Here is a 14102-nt window from a genome sequence, read left to right as displayed (position 1 = left end):
TGTATGGCAAATGAAAGATACACTGGTTCTTAATGCAACCGCTGTGTTAGATTTAAAAAAATTACTTTACCATAACATACAGCTTGCGTTATTGTGAGACAGCACAATAAATCGTTGTTTGGTTTTAGAATGTCCTTTTCTTCTGTCGAATTCGCGCCACAATGCTAGCCAAGGTTGGTAACGTTCCCATCCTCTCTTGACGCAAAGAATGGAAAACTCCAAAAGTCCCAATAAACGTTGAATAAACTGATAAAACTCGGTTGAAAAAACCTACGTTACGATGTTATTATCACATGTATCAAATAAAATCAGAGCCGGAGATATTCGCCGTGTAAACCGAAAGCTTTTCAGAAGCTAATGTCGAGTTCCGCCTCACGCCTTGGTAGACAAAGGAAATTCCTGACCTGCCACTCCAAAAGCTCTCATTCGACCTCAGATCAAGCTAGACACCCCATTCCACCTTCCACTGCCTGTTGACATCTAGTGGAAGGCGTATGAAGTGCATGCATATCGATAAATATAAGGCAATTGAATAGGCAGGCCCTGAAACAGAGCCCCATTTTCAGAATTTTCACTTCCTGTCTGTAAGTTTGCTGCCAAATGAGTTCTGGTTTACTCACAGATATAATTCAAACAGTTTTAGAAACTTGAGTGTTTTCTATCCAATAGTAATAATAATATGCATATTGTATGATCTAGAATAGAGTATGAGGCCGTTTAAATTGGGCATGATTTTTTCCAAAGTGAAAATAGCGCCCCCCCCCTATTGACAAGAAGTTTTAAGTACAGGCAGAGCACATAACGGTAAACTGTCACAATTTCCTTTAGCATTACTTTATGTAAAATATTCAACTCACTTCTTATTAGGTACACMACCCCGTTCACGAAAATGGATAGCTTGTATAGCGAAAATAGCTTGTATAGCTTCGAGAGAGGTCGAAGGAGAATGGCCAGAATCGTGCAAGCTAACAGTTGGGGCACAAACAGACAAATAACGGCACAATACAACAGTGGTGTGCAGAACGGCATCTCGGAACGCACAACTCGTTGATCCTTGTAGCGGATGGGCTATTGCAGCAGACGAACACACCGGGTTCYACTCCTATCAGCTAAAAACAAGAAGAAATGGCTCCAGTGGGCACGAGATGACCAACACTGTACAATTGAGGAGTGGAAGAACATCGCTTGGAACATGACAGCGAGTTCAGTTTACTTGAGTGGCCTGCGCAGTCCCCAGACCCCAACCCAATAGAGCATCTTTGGGATGAGACGGAATGGGCTGTTCGCAGCATGAATGTACCGCCGTCCAATCTGCAGCAACTGCGTGATGCAACTGCGTGATGCCACCGCGTCAGCATGGACCAACATCCATGTKGAATGTTTCCAACACCTTGTAGAATGGCCCAAAGAATTCAGGCTGTTCAGGAGGCAAAGGGGGGTCCAACCCGGTACTAGATGGGTGTACCTAATAAACTGTCTATTGAGTGTATGTACCCACAATAACTCCCCAACTGGTTATGACTACCCTATACTCACTAACTGCCCTATTATACCCACTCCAAAACTCATGGGGTTACCCCACCATAACTAACCGACTGTACCTGCCCACCGCACTAAATGTGTTTCACTACCATAAAATGTGTTTCAACAACTGCAGAAACACAAAGATTATCCATAAACTTTACCTTTTCTATTTTATACTGCATATTTTGTTACTGTAAGGCATGGCAGCACCACTTCACTAGGTCAAATTCCTGGTACTTGTAAAATGTACATGGCGAATAAAGGTGATTCTAATTCTTTCCTCTCCAGGATGGGATGCAGCTGGTGTTGGAGAAGCCTGAGACAGAGTCGGTGGTCAAGGAGAAGCTCTCAGCCCTCCAGAAGATGTGGGAAGTGTTGGAGTCCACCACCCAGACCAAAGCCCAGTGCCTGTTTGACGCCAACAAGGCCGAGCTGTTAACACAGAGCTGTGCTGACTTGGACAAGTGGCTGGGTGGCCTGGAGGGCCAGATTCAATCGGATGACTATGGCAAAGACCTGACCAGCGTCAACATCCTGCTCAAGAAGCAGCAGGTACTGTACATGGTGGAGCATGCGTCGTTGTAATCAAATTGATAAATCATGTTGGCATTAATAAAATAATAATGCCAAATATTAATACTAATAATAATTGAAATAAGTTGGCTTTAATTGGTTTTAAACAATACAAAATGTATGGCATCAATTGGTCTGATCTGAAAATCTTGGATACGAAACCATGGATGTGGACTTAGTGGCCTGGGCAACGCCAAGAACATCATCTAGGGGAAACATAGTGTTCAAAATGTTCTCCCCCCTCTCCCTGGTGGCCCCTAGATATTGGAGAACCAGGTGGAGGTCCGTCAGAGGGAGGTGGTGCAGCTGCAGAGCCAGGCACTGGTCCTCAGCCAGGAAGGGAATGTCACAGAGGAGGTGGATTGCCAGAGACAGATGGTGGAGCACAAGTTCAAAGAGCTGCTCGACCCGCTGAGGAAGAGAAAGAACTTCCTGGTGGCCTCCCGCGAGATCCACCAGTTCAACCGCGACGTGGAGGACGAGATAGTAAGTTGACAGTTGTTTGAGCTGCCTCCTGGGGGCGTACTGTGTGTGTTTGTTTGTTTGTGTGTTTTTGGTTTTCMAATAGTAAAACAAGGAAAATTCAGACAAGTGGAGACATTTTGGTTTTCAGSGGAAATGTAAAGAGAGCCTGTGACGCAACTTTGGGACGTTAACAAGGCGACACTCCATCTTAACTCCCCCACATTTACTGGATTGGTTGAACGGTACAGAAGGGAATCTCCCTCAACAAATGTCTTTGTTCTCGTCAAGACCAGTATGTAGGGCATCTAGTTTCAGGCATTTTTTTTAGGTTAAGGTTAGGTTAGGGAAAATAGGATTTTGAATGGGATTCAATTGTTTGGTCTCCACAAGGATARTAAAACAAACGTTTGTGTGTGGGCATGCATGCACATGTTCTACTGAGGCTTTATTTGTTCTGGTATTTTCATTCAATGCACTTAATAATCTATTTGGCTTGTCCATTTTAGCTTTGGGTCGAAGAGAGGATGCCAATTGCAACCTCCACAGAGCATGGTCACAACCTACAGACCGTTCAACTGCTTATCAAGAAAAATCAGGTATGTGTATTTTTCTCATGTACTGAACATGTCTGTCACGCCCTGTCCATAGAGAGCTTTTTCATTCTCTATTTTGGTTAGGTCGGGGTGTRACTAGGGTGGGTAATCTAGGTTGTTTATTTCTATGTTGGCCTGGTATGGTTCCCAATCAGAGGCAGCTGTTTATTGTTGTCTCTGATTGGGTATCATATTTAGTCAGCCATTCCCCACTGTGTTTTGTGGGATCTTGTTTATGTGCAGTTACCTGTGAGCACTTCATTTACGTCACATTTCGTTTGTTCTTTATTGTTTTTGTGCGTTTCATTCAATAAACATGTGGAACCCATATCACGCTGTGCTTTGGTCCGAATGTTATTACGACGATCGTGACAATGTCACTTTACAAGGAAGTCACACTTAGGCCCAAAATAAGCACCATTCTATTGTTGTGAATACGTTTATGCACTGATTTATAAGCAAAATTATAATTGCTAGTGTCAGTGTTTAGGGCTGTGTTGTTCATTAAATTTTGTCAGCCAGTGATTGTCAAGCAAATAACTGCTGGTCTCACTGGTAATTGCCTGGTAATTAGCATAAACACGTTTAGCATCTCCTGGCTTCCAGGCATAGCCTACAAGCCACTGATGCAGACCTTTTGGAACATCTACATTTTATAAAGTCTAATAAATCCATTTAATATAGCCTACACCATCACAATAAATCCATTATGTATTTTAGACACGTCTAAAGAAACATGATATAAAGAAAATGTAGTCTATTTCAGAAGAACAGAATAGCATACTCTCAGTTGTTCTTATGTTAGGCCCTGATATGGCTATGGCTGTGGGCTACACTAGTTAATTTAGCAGACAAGATTTACTTACAATTCCGTGACATTATTTTACAGTATGAGGAATACAATTGAAAAAGTGGCAGTTGTGCCCCTGGGCTGAATATAATAGGYGATTTATAATTCCCTTCTCCCGGCTGCCGAGCTCTGTAGCACCTCTCACTCACATGGGTCTCTCAGATGTAGCCAATGCCCATCACGTGATTGGGTCCTTCTCAGGCAAGACGTAGGCTACAAGTGAATGATGACAGACGGTGACACAACTGTGAATTCCGAGGCGCATATTGAATATGTCCACATTTAGCCTGCTTTTTGTCAGCCAACGAGATGACTAGGCCTAACGAACAGCAAAAGCACTAGCCTATGTCAATCTACTATAGCCTATGTCAATCTACTATCCCCCATAGTACAAAAGTTGATCTATTCTATTGGTCAACTTGTCCTTCTGTGCAATAAATAAATATTCCTAACATAGTCTGGGAGAGTTGTGGGATGCGATAGATCCCAACCTAATACAACCACTCGCATCAACAAAACTTTTAAAAGCAATGAGGCTGATCATTTTGGTGATAAGGTGGCTGGATAGTGCCTGCCTAGATCTGTTATCCTATTCCTACCAAGTTATTTAAACAAATATATTGAATGATATCATACATAGCAAAGACTATCACTGTCTTATTGAGTTTTAATTGAGATATAGGCTACGACAGATTTGTGTCCTCTCCAGGGGGTGTACAGTACAGAAATAGGGCTCCTGCCCTTTGAGCCGTTCAGGCAAGGCTTACTTACTTACTTGAAGTGTATCTACTGTATTGTGCTCTTGGTTTTGTGTATCTAGTATTTTAATGTATTGCTAACATTACAAAATTAATTTCCATGGAAATGTGCAATAAAAGYATTGTATCCCCTTCTCAGACTTTGCAGAAGGAGATTCAGGGACACCAGCCCCGCTTCGATGACATTTTCGAGCGGAGCGAGAGCCTTCTGATGGAGGACAGCCTTGCCGTGGAGGCCATTCGCCAGCACCTGGCCGACCTGCAACAGCTGTGGGGTCTGATGATTGAGGAGACAGAGAAGCGTCACGCCCGACTGGAGCAGTCCCACAACGCCCAAAAGTACTACTTTGATGCCGCCGAGGCTGAGGCCTGGATGAGCGAGCAGGAGTTGTACATGATGTCGGAGGAGAAGGCCAAGGTACTAGGGTGTTATTTGAAAATAAAGGAGAGCCGCACACTCTAGGAGCTCAGATGCAAAAATGTAATAYCCAACGTTTTCGACAGCAAAGCTGTCTTCATCAGGGTATAATCACAAACACTGCGGGATGACTCGTTTATATAGTGTCAAAAGACACACAGGTGTCTGTAATCATGGCCAAAAGTGGCCTAATATCATTGGTTAATTCTCAAATATTAAAATGGCATAAAAAGAACAGCATACAAAAAACAGCATACAAAAAACAAATGGATAGCATACGATCATAGATTCATTTTAGACTACACAAGCTTACAAACAATTACAATGGAAAAGTCACAATAATCACAAGAATGGCTTCAGATCAAAGTCTACGTTGAGACCGAAGGTAGCAAGGGTCTTTAAGTTAAAGATCCAGGCAGCCTCTCGTTTTAACAATAAATCATCAAGGTCACCCCCTCTCCTAGGGAGGTTGACATGTTCGATGCCAATATAACGCAGAGACGAAATCGAGTGGCCTGCCTCCAAAAAGTGGGCCGCAACTGGGTAAGTCAAGTTTTTKCACCTAATGGTGCTACRATGCTCTGAGATACGTACTTTTAATTTGCGCTTTGTTTTACCCACATCATTTTTACCACAAGGACAAGTTATAAGATAAATAACTGCCTTTGATTGGGATCGATTTCCCTGTTTGTGGGTGTTTGAAGGATCTGCATTTATAAGTGCCATTGCATTGAGCACAGCCATTACACTTGTAATTTCCATCCAGTAGGGGCGCAAATAGACGTTGTTCTGTAATATCTTGGGGTGGTAAATCAGAGTGTACCAATTGGTCTCTGAGATTTCTGCCCCGCAAGAATACGACCAAGGGAAGGTCCGAAAACACATTACCGAGACTGTCATCGGATTTTAGAATGTGCCAATGTTTGTGAACGATTCCCTTAATTTGTTCAGAGAGCTTTGAATAGCGGGTAGTTAGAATGCAAGAATGCGTCTTTTTGCGAGACTGCCCTTGAAAAAGGTCATGTTTTGTTTTGAATTTTCTCAATGGCAATATTAATCAGATAATTTTTGTACCCCCTCTCCTTGAACTTTCCTTGCGTCTCAGCCATATTTCTGTCGAAATCTGATTGTTTTTTGCTAATTCTTTTGATTCGACAGAATTGGCTGTAGGGCAAACTATTTTTCAAGGGAAGTGGGTGACAACTATCAGCCCTCAACAAACTGTTATGATCAGTAGGTTTCCTGTAAAGATCAGTGTATAGAACATTATTTTCACACAAGATCAGAAGATCAAGAAAATTGATTTGACGTTTATCAGATTGCATAGTAAATCCCAAATGTTCAGAACAGGAGTTAAGAAAAGCATGGAATGCCTTGGTGTTATTGACAGTGTTTTGGTGCTGTACAAATAATATTTTTGCCATGGGTGTGCCCTATTGTGAGGAATTTTGTCTGTGTGTGTCTGTATTGATAATGTTGCTTCTAACATAGAATTCCCAAAAGTGCTAAAAACAAGTGTCTTTCCCTCTTAGGATGAGCAGAGCTCTGTAGCCATGCTGAAGAAGCACCAGATTGTGGAACAGTCGGTGGAGGACTACGCTGAGACAGTCCATCAGCTCTCCAAGACCAGCAGAGGCCTGACAGCTGCAGGACATCCAGAGAGGTCAGTGAGAGAGCCCAGAGTGAAGCCATTGAAGTAGAATGTCACTTATTGCCACCCGTCAAGGAACGTTGACCTGAATATGAATGTCCGATCTAGAAACAGTATTTCTATGAGTGGAGCATTCAGTAGACCAGAGTGTGGTGTGTATGCATATTTTTGTTTCATCTTAACCCTAACAGACCTGATTTCACTAACGAAAGCCTTGATTTTTTGCAAAAAACAAAAAAGATTACTCTTGATAAACCCATCCACTGATCATTGAAGTCTTGATTTCTGTTTGTGTGGGCAGTGAGAGGATAGGCATGCGTCAGTCTCAGGTGGACAAGCTCTATGCCGGCATGAAGGACCTGTCTGAGGAGAGGCGGGGCAAACTGGATGAGAGGTTCCGCCTGTTCCAGCTCAACCGCGAGGTTGACGACTTGGAGCAGTGGATTGCCGAGCGGGAGGTGGTGGCCGGATCTCACGAGCTGGGACAGGACTACGAGCATGTCACTGTAAGCTACGTCACCTGACTTCAAACCCTAWCCTTTCACTCCTGGTGCTGTCAGGGAGGAAAAACTGTCTGCAKTCCAGATCATCTAAAAAGCAGCACATTGCACAAATGTACCAATAATTGAATGCTGCATTGCAGTTGGGTATCATATCTCAATATCATATTGATATGGTTGACATGTTTAACACTTATCCAGGTGTTGTGTGCTTTGGTGTGTGACTGCTTTGCAAACAGTCTGTAACACGGCCGTAGACTGATTTCAGTACTGCCCATTTGATACCACCATTACCTTTTAGTAGGTAAGACAGGGCAGTACAATGTATATTTGTGTTAAAGGTCCTCATTCTCCTCCTCTCCATCCATCTATCCATCCACAGATGCTCCAGGAGCGCTTCCGGGAGTTTGCCCGCGACACAGGCAACATCGGCCAGGAGCGTGTGGATGCCGTCAACCGCCTGTCCGACGAGCTGATTAATGCGGGCCACGCAGATGCCGCCACGGTGGCTGAGTGGAAGGACGGCCTCAACGAGGCCTGGGCTGACCTGCTGGAGCTCATYGACACGCGCACGCAGATCCTGGCCGCCTCCTACGAGCTACACAAGTTCTACCACGACGCCAAGGAGATCCTGGGCCGCATCCTGGACAAACACAAGAAGCTTCCCGAGGAGTTGGGACGTGACCAGAACACGGTGGAGACATTGCAGCGGATGCACACCACCTTCGAGCATGACATCCAGGCCCTGGGAACACAGGTAGATATAGCTAATATCTCCCTGTAGCTCACTTCACCAGATCACTGCACTGCGGAAAATGAAATCTCATGTTATTATTAGTAGTGGGCACCAATATCGATCATTCAATGTAATATTGATATTGATAACCTACACTATTATGTAAAATAGGAMACATGACTGTTCTTGCAGACACAAAACCCTCTCACAGGCTCTCAACTTAGCATACAGTGCATTCGGAAAGTATTCGGACCCCTTGACTTTTTCCACATTTTGTTACGTTACAGTCTTATTCTAAAATGGATTAAATATTTTTTTCCCTCATCAATCTACACACAATGCCCCATAATGACAAAGCAAAAACTGGTTTTTAGAAAATAGAAATATTACATTTTATATAAGTATTCAGACCCTTGACTCAGTCCTTTGTTGAAGCACCTTTGGCAGCGATTACAGCCTCGTGTCTTCTTGGGTATGRCGCTGCAGGCTAGGCACACCTGTATTTAGGGGGTTTCTCCTATTCTGCTCTGCAAATCCTCTCAAGCTCTGTCAGGTTGGATGGGGAGCATTGCTGCACAGCTATTTTCAGGTCTCTCCAGAGATGTTCGATCGGGTTCAAGTCCGGGCTCTGGCTGGACCACTCAAAAGCACATTCAGAGACTCGTCCCGAAGCCACTCCTGTGCTGTCGTAGTTGTGTGCTTAGGGTCATTGTCCTGTTGGAAGGTGAACCTTCGCCCAGTCTGAGGTCCTGAGCGCTCTGGAACAGGTTTTCATCAAGGATCTCTCTGTACTTTGCTCCGTTCAGCGTTCCCTTGATCCTGACTAGTCTCCCAGTCCCTGCCACTGAAAAACATCCCCACAGCATGATGCTGCCACCACCATGCTTCACTGTAGGGATGGTGCCAGGTTTCCTCCAGACGTGACACTTGGCATTCAGGCCAAAGACTTCAATCTTATTTTCATCAGATCAGAGAATCTTGTTTCTCATGGTCTGAGAGTCTTTAGGTGCCTTTTGGCAAACTCCAAGCGGGCTGTCATGTTCCTTTTACTGAGGAGTGACTTCCGTCTGGCCACTCTACCATAAAGGCTTGATTGGTGGAGTGCTGCAGAGATGGTTGTCCTTCTGAAAGCTTCTCCCATCTYCATAGAGGAACTCTGGAGCTCTGTCAGAGTGACCATCGAGTTCTTGGTCACCTCCCTGACCAAGGCTCTTCTCCCCCGATTGCTCAGTTTGACCGGGCGGCCAGCTCTAGGAAGAGTCTTGGTGGTTATAAACTTCTTCCATTTAAGAATGATGGAGGCCACTGTGTTCAATTCTACAGACATTTTTTGGTACCCTTCCCCATATCTGTGCCTCGACACAATCCTGTCTTGGAGCTCTAAGAACAATTTGTTTGATCTCATGGCTTGGTTTTTGCTCTGACATGCACTGTCAACTGTGGGACCTTATAAAGACAGTTCTGTGCCTTTCCAAATCATGTCCCATCAAATGAATTTTTCACAGGTGGATTCCAATCAAGTTATAGAAACATTTCAAGGATGATCAATGGAAACAGGGTGCACCTGAGCTCAATTTTGARTCTCATAGCAAAGGGTCTGAATACTTATGTAAATAAAGTGTTTCTGTTTTTTGTTTTTAATAAATTTGCAAACATTTCTAGAAACCTGTTTTTGCTTTGTCATTATCAGGTATTGTGTGTAGATTGAGGTAAATGTATTGAATCCATTTTAGAATAAGGCTGTAACGTAACGAAATGTGGAAAAAGTCAAAGGGTCTGAATACTTTCAGAATGCGCTGTACTTAACTGCCTGCTGATGGGTCAACAACTGGCTTCCCATTGTATTCAAACTGGCCCCCAGATGGCAATCCAAATAGGCAATCCCAATAGGCAATAAGAAAGCAGTTGTCTGAGCTTCACAAAGCCATGGAAATGAACAGAAAATGAAACAATCACACAATGTTATTCATAAAACCGCTATGATATCGGTATCGGTTATWATTTTTTTTTACCAATATCAATATAGATTTTCCATATCGATGCACATCACTAGTAATTATTAACCTGTTAAATACACATAGCCTGTAATTTCATGTTAATACCAGGCAGCAAAAGGTAGTGTAAWTGTAGAATAAAATGCATTAAAGCGACTTGTGCTTGGACCTTCAGGTGAGGCAGCTGCAGGAGGATGCCGTCCGCCTCCAGTCGGCCTACGCCGGCGACAAGGCAGACGACATCCAGCGGARGGAGAGCGAGGTGCTGGAGGCCTGGAATACCCTGCTGGAGGCCTGCGATGTCCGCAGAGTCCACCTCCTGSACACGGGCGACAAATTCCGCTTCTTCAGCATGGTGCGCGACCTCATGCTGTGGATGGAGGACGTCATCCGTCTCATCGAAGCCCAGGAGAATCCAAGGTAAATTATTATTGTACTTAGCTAGGTGGGGGTCAGTTCAATTTCAATTCAGTCAATTCAGGAGGTAAACTGAAATTCCTATTCCAATCTTAGGTTTGTAAACTGAAATTCCTATTCCAATCTTAGGTTTGTATACTGATATCCTGATCTGTGTGTGTGTGTGTGTGTGTGTGTGCCTGTCTGCGTGCATGCGCATTTTTTTTCTCTGCACAGGGACGTGTCCTCGGTGGAGTTGTTGATGAACAACCACCAGGGTATCAAGGCTGAGATCGACGCCCGCAATGACAGCTTCACCGCCTGCATTGAGTTGGGCAAGTCTCTGCTAGCCAGAAAGCACTATGCATCAGAGGAGGTACGTTCCATTGCCGAACCAATGCTATGCTACTGCAGGGCAGCTCATGAGCCATTTGAGGACCACTGCTCTTTCTCAAAGAAATGGTCCATTTGGGTGAATTAATTTGACAGGCCGATGTTATTGGGTGGTTCCACCAATTTGGTGCCTTTTGAGATGTGTAAATTGGTGAAAATAAACTTTTGATTTCACCTAATTTTAACATTSTGTCATAAAGAGTACATGTTCAACTTAATAAAAAACATATTTTTACATCTCAAGAGGTTAAATGAAAAAAACTACAATAGTAAGTGCCTATTAACTGCCAAATAAAGTAACAGTGTTGACCAGAACATGGTTGACTATAAATCCCAGGGGAAATTGGGATTAAATGACAGGGGAAATTGAAGCTTGTTATATGCAACAGGGAGGTGCAATTGAATGCAGGTTTCATAAAAAATATTTAACATGATTGACATGTTATGCTCGACCCACTCRGATTCTCACCACAAAACACCAGAACATGCCCTAAAAGAGTAGATCCATCTCACCTGCTTTTACAGTATGATTTGACTGTTCAGATGTTTAATGTTTCTTTTGATTTGTATTTTTTTTAAGGAACAGTTTCGCCATATTAAAACGAGAGTTCAGTTCACATAACAGGGTTGACCTTCAAATGAGGGACAGGTTGTTTTTTACCTTAAAATGAATCACTAATCATATTAAATAAATAATCATCTTCAGAAATGGCTTTGTCAAAAAAAACTAATAACTAGGGCTTTACAATGATGGTGAAAACCTGGAGAAATGTTGGGGTGAAGTGGGTTCCTGGAAGTCACAGAGGGTGCAATGAGGGACGTCAAAGTTCTGAATCTTCGCACTTTAGCACGTCTTTATTGATATAAAAATCTGATTTATTAAAGGGCACCATTTCTTCTTAAAATATCAAAGGCACTCATTTTGTGGATTGACCATACTGCATCGTAGCCTCTTCAGGTTTTAGTGTATTGCATTGTTTGTATGTGATGATACCCAATGTTAAAAGATAATAACTTGCTGCTCTGTCCTCTGTTTAGATCAAAGATAAATTACTACAGCTGATGGACAAGAGGAAAGACATGATTGACAAGTGGGAGGACCGACGGGAGTGGTTAAGACTAAGTAAGGATTTTTGTTCATACTTTCCCACATGCTATTGGATGGAATCTTGTCACTACTGGGCACCAAACTGATTCAATCAACATTGTTACAACATAATTTGTCAATGTATTATGACATGCAATTAATATATGTATTACCCTAAGATGACTGACAGGGCACTGTTTTGAAGCCACGAGCAGCCATTTTGGTACCTCTCCTCCATTAAAAAAAATATTTTAGCTATATAAATCACATTTTGTATGTCTATATTCATTTTTGACAAGTCTATTCTATTACAGACACCTTAATGCTTACTTAAAAAATATATTTTCTGAACTGAACATGAAAGAGAAAATAAAAATATATATATAAATATATTACTTAAAAACATTTTGGGGGTAGAGTACTAATGTTACTGTCCCCATAACAAAGACATACTTAAATACATGTTTTTTGTCCTAGAAATGTTTTATTGAAATACTGTAGACTTCCATTCATTCCTATGGAGGCCAATGGCTTCAAAGCCTCACATTGGCCRTTACATAGCAAAACCAATCCAGGGTTTATACACATCATTGCATGTGGTGAGGGTGAGGGTAGGTAACAACATCTCCACCCCGCTGATCGTCAACACTGGGGCCCCACAAGGTTGCGTTCTGAGCCCTCTCCTGTACTCCCTGTTCACCCACGACTATGTGGCCATGCACRCCTCCAACTCAATCATCAAGCTTGCAGACGACACTACAGTGGTAGGCTTGATTACCAACAACGACTAGACGGCCTACAGGGAGGTGATGGCCCTTGGAGTGTGGTGTCAGGAAAATAACCTTACACTCAACATCAACAAAACAAAGGAGATGATCGTGGACTTCAGGAAACAGCAGAGGGAGCACCCCCCTATCCTCATCGACGGGACAGTAGTGGAGAGGGTAGTAAGTTCCTCGGCGTACACACCACGGACAAACTGAATTGGTACACCGACACAGACTGCGTGGTGAAGAAGGTGCAGCAGCGCCTCTTCAACCTCAGGAGGCTGAAGAAATTCGGCTTGTCACCAAAAGCACACACACTTTTACAGATGCACAATCGAGAGCATCCTGTCGGGCTGTATCACCGCCTGGTACGGCAACTGCTCCRCCCACAACCGTAAGGCTCTCCAGAGGGTAGTGAGGTCTGCACAACGCATCACCGGGGGCAAACTATCTGCCCTCCAGAACACCTATACCACCCGATGTCACAGGAAGGCCATAAAGATCATCAAGGACAACAACCACCCGAGCCACTGCCTGTTCACCCCGCTATCATCCAGAAGGCGAGGTCAGTACAGGTGCATCAAAGCAGGGACCGAGAGACTGAAAAGCAGCTTCTATCTCAAGGCCATCAGACTGTTAAACAGCAACCACTAACATTGAGTGGCTGCTGCCAACATACTGACTCAACTCCAGCCACTTTAATAATGGAAAAATGTATGTAAAAAATGTATCAGTAGCCACTTTAAACAATGCAACTTAATATAATGTTTACATGCCCTACATTACTCATCTCATATATATATACTGTACTCTATACCATCTACTGCATCTTGCCATCTTTATGTAATACATGTATCACTAGCCACTTTAAACAATGCCACTTTTATATGTTTACATACCCTACATTACTCATCTCATATGTATATACTGTACTCAATCAAGTTTATTTTATATAGCCCTTCGTACATCAGCTAATATCTCGAAGTGCTGTACAAAAAACCCAGCCTAAAACCCCAAACAGCAAGCAATGCAGGTGTAGAAGCACGGTGGCTAGGAAAAACTCCCTAGAAAGGCCAAAACCTAGGAAGAAACCTAGAGAGGAACCAGGCTAKGRGGGGTGGCCAGTACTCAATACCATCTACTGCATCTTGCCTATGCCGTTCTGTACCATCACTCATTCATATATTTCTATGTACATATTCTTCATCCCTTTACACTTGTGTGTGTATAAGGTAGTTGCTGTGAAATTGTTAGGTTAGATTACTCGTTGGTTATTACTGCATTGTCGGAACTAGATGCACAAGCATTTCGCTACACTCGCATTAACATCTGCTAACCATGTGTATGTGACAAATATAATTTGATTTGATTTGGAATCTATGTATAAAATACCTAGT

The 14102-nt window shown here is 43.1% G+C and overlaps 1 pseudogene; it reads left to right on the top strand.

Annotated features, from left to right (window-relative positions):
- LOC112080712 (spectrin beta chain, non-erythrocytic 1-like) overlaps positions 1–14102 on the top strand; it is a 116471-nt pseudogene that overhangs the window by 88718 nt on the left and 13651 nt on the right.

This window comes from Salvelinus sp. IW2-2015, unplaced genomic scaffold (assembly GCF_002910315.2).
Source record: "Salvelinus sp. IW2-2015 unplaced genomic scaffold, ASM291031v2 Un_scaffold16448, whole genome shotgun sequence".
NCBI classification, from domain to species: Eukaryota; Metazoa; Chordata; class Actinopteri; order Salmoniformes; family Salmonidae; genus Salvelinus; species Salvelinus sp. IW2-2015.
The sequence above is the reverse complement of the archived record's forward strand: the minus strand, read 5'-3'. Positions and strand labels throughout refer to the sequence as shown.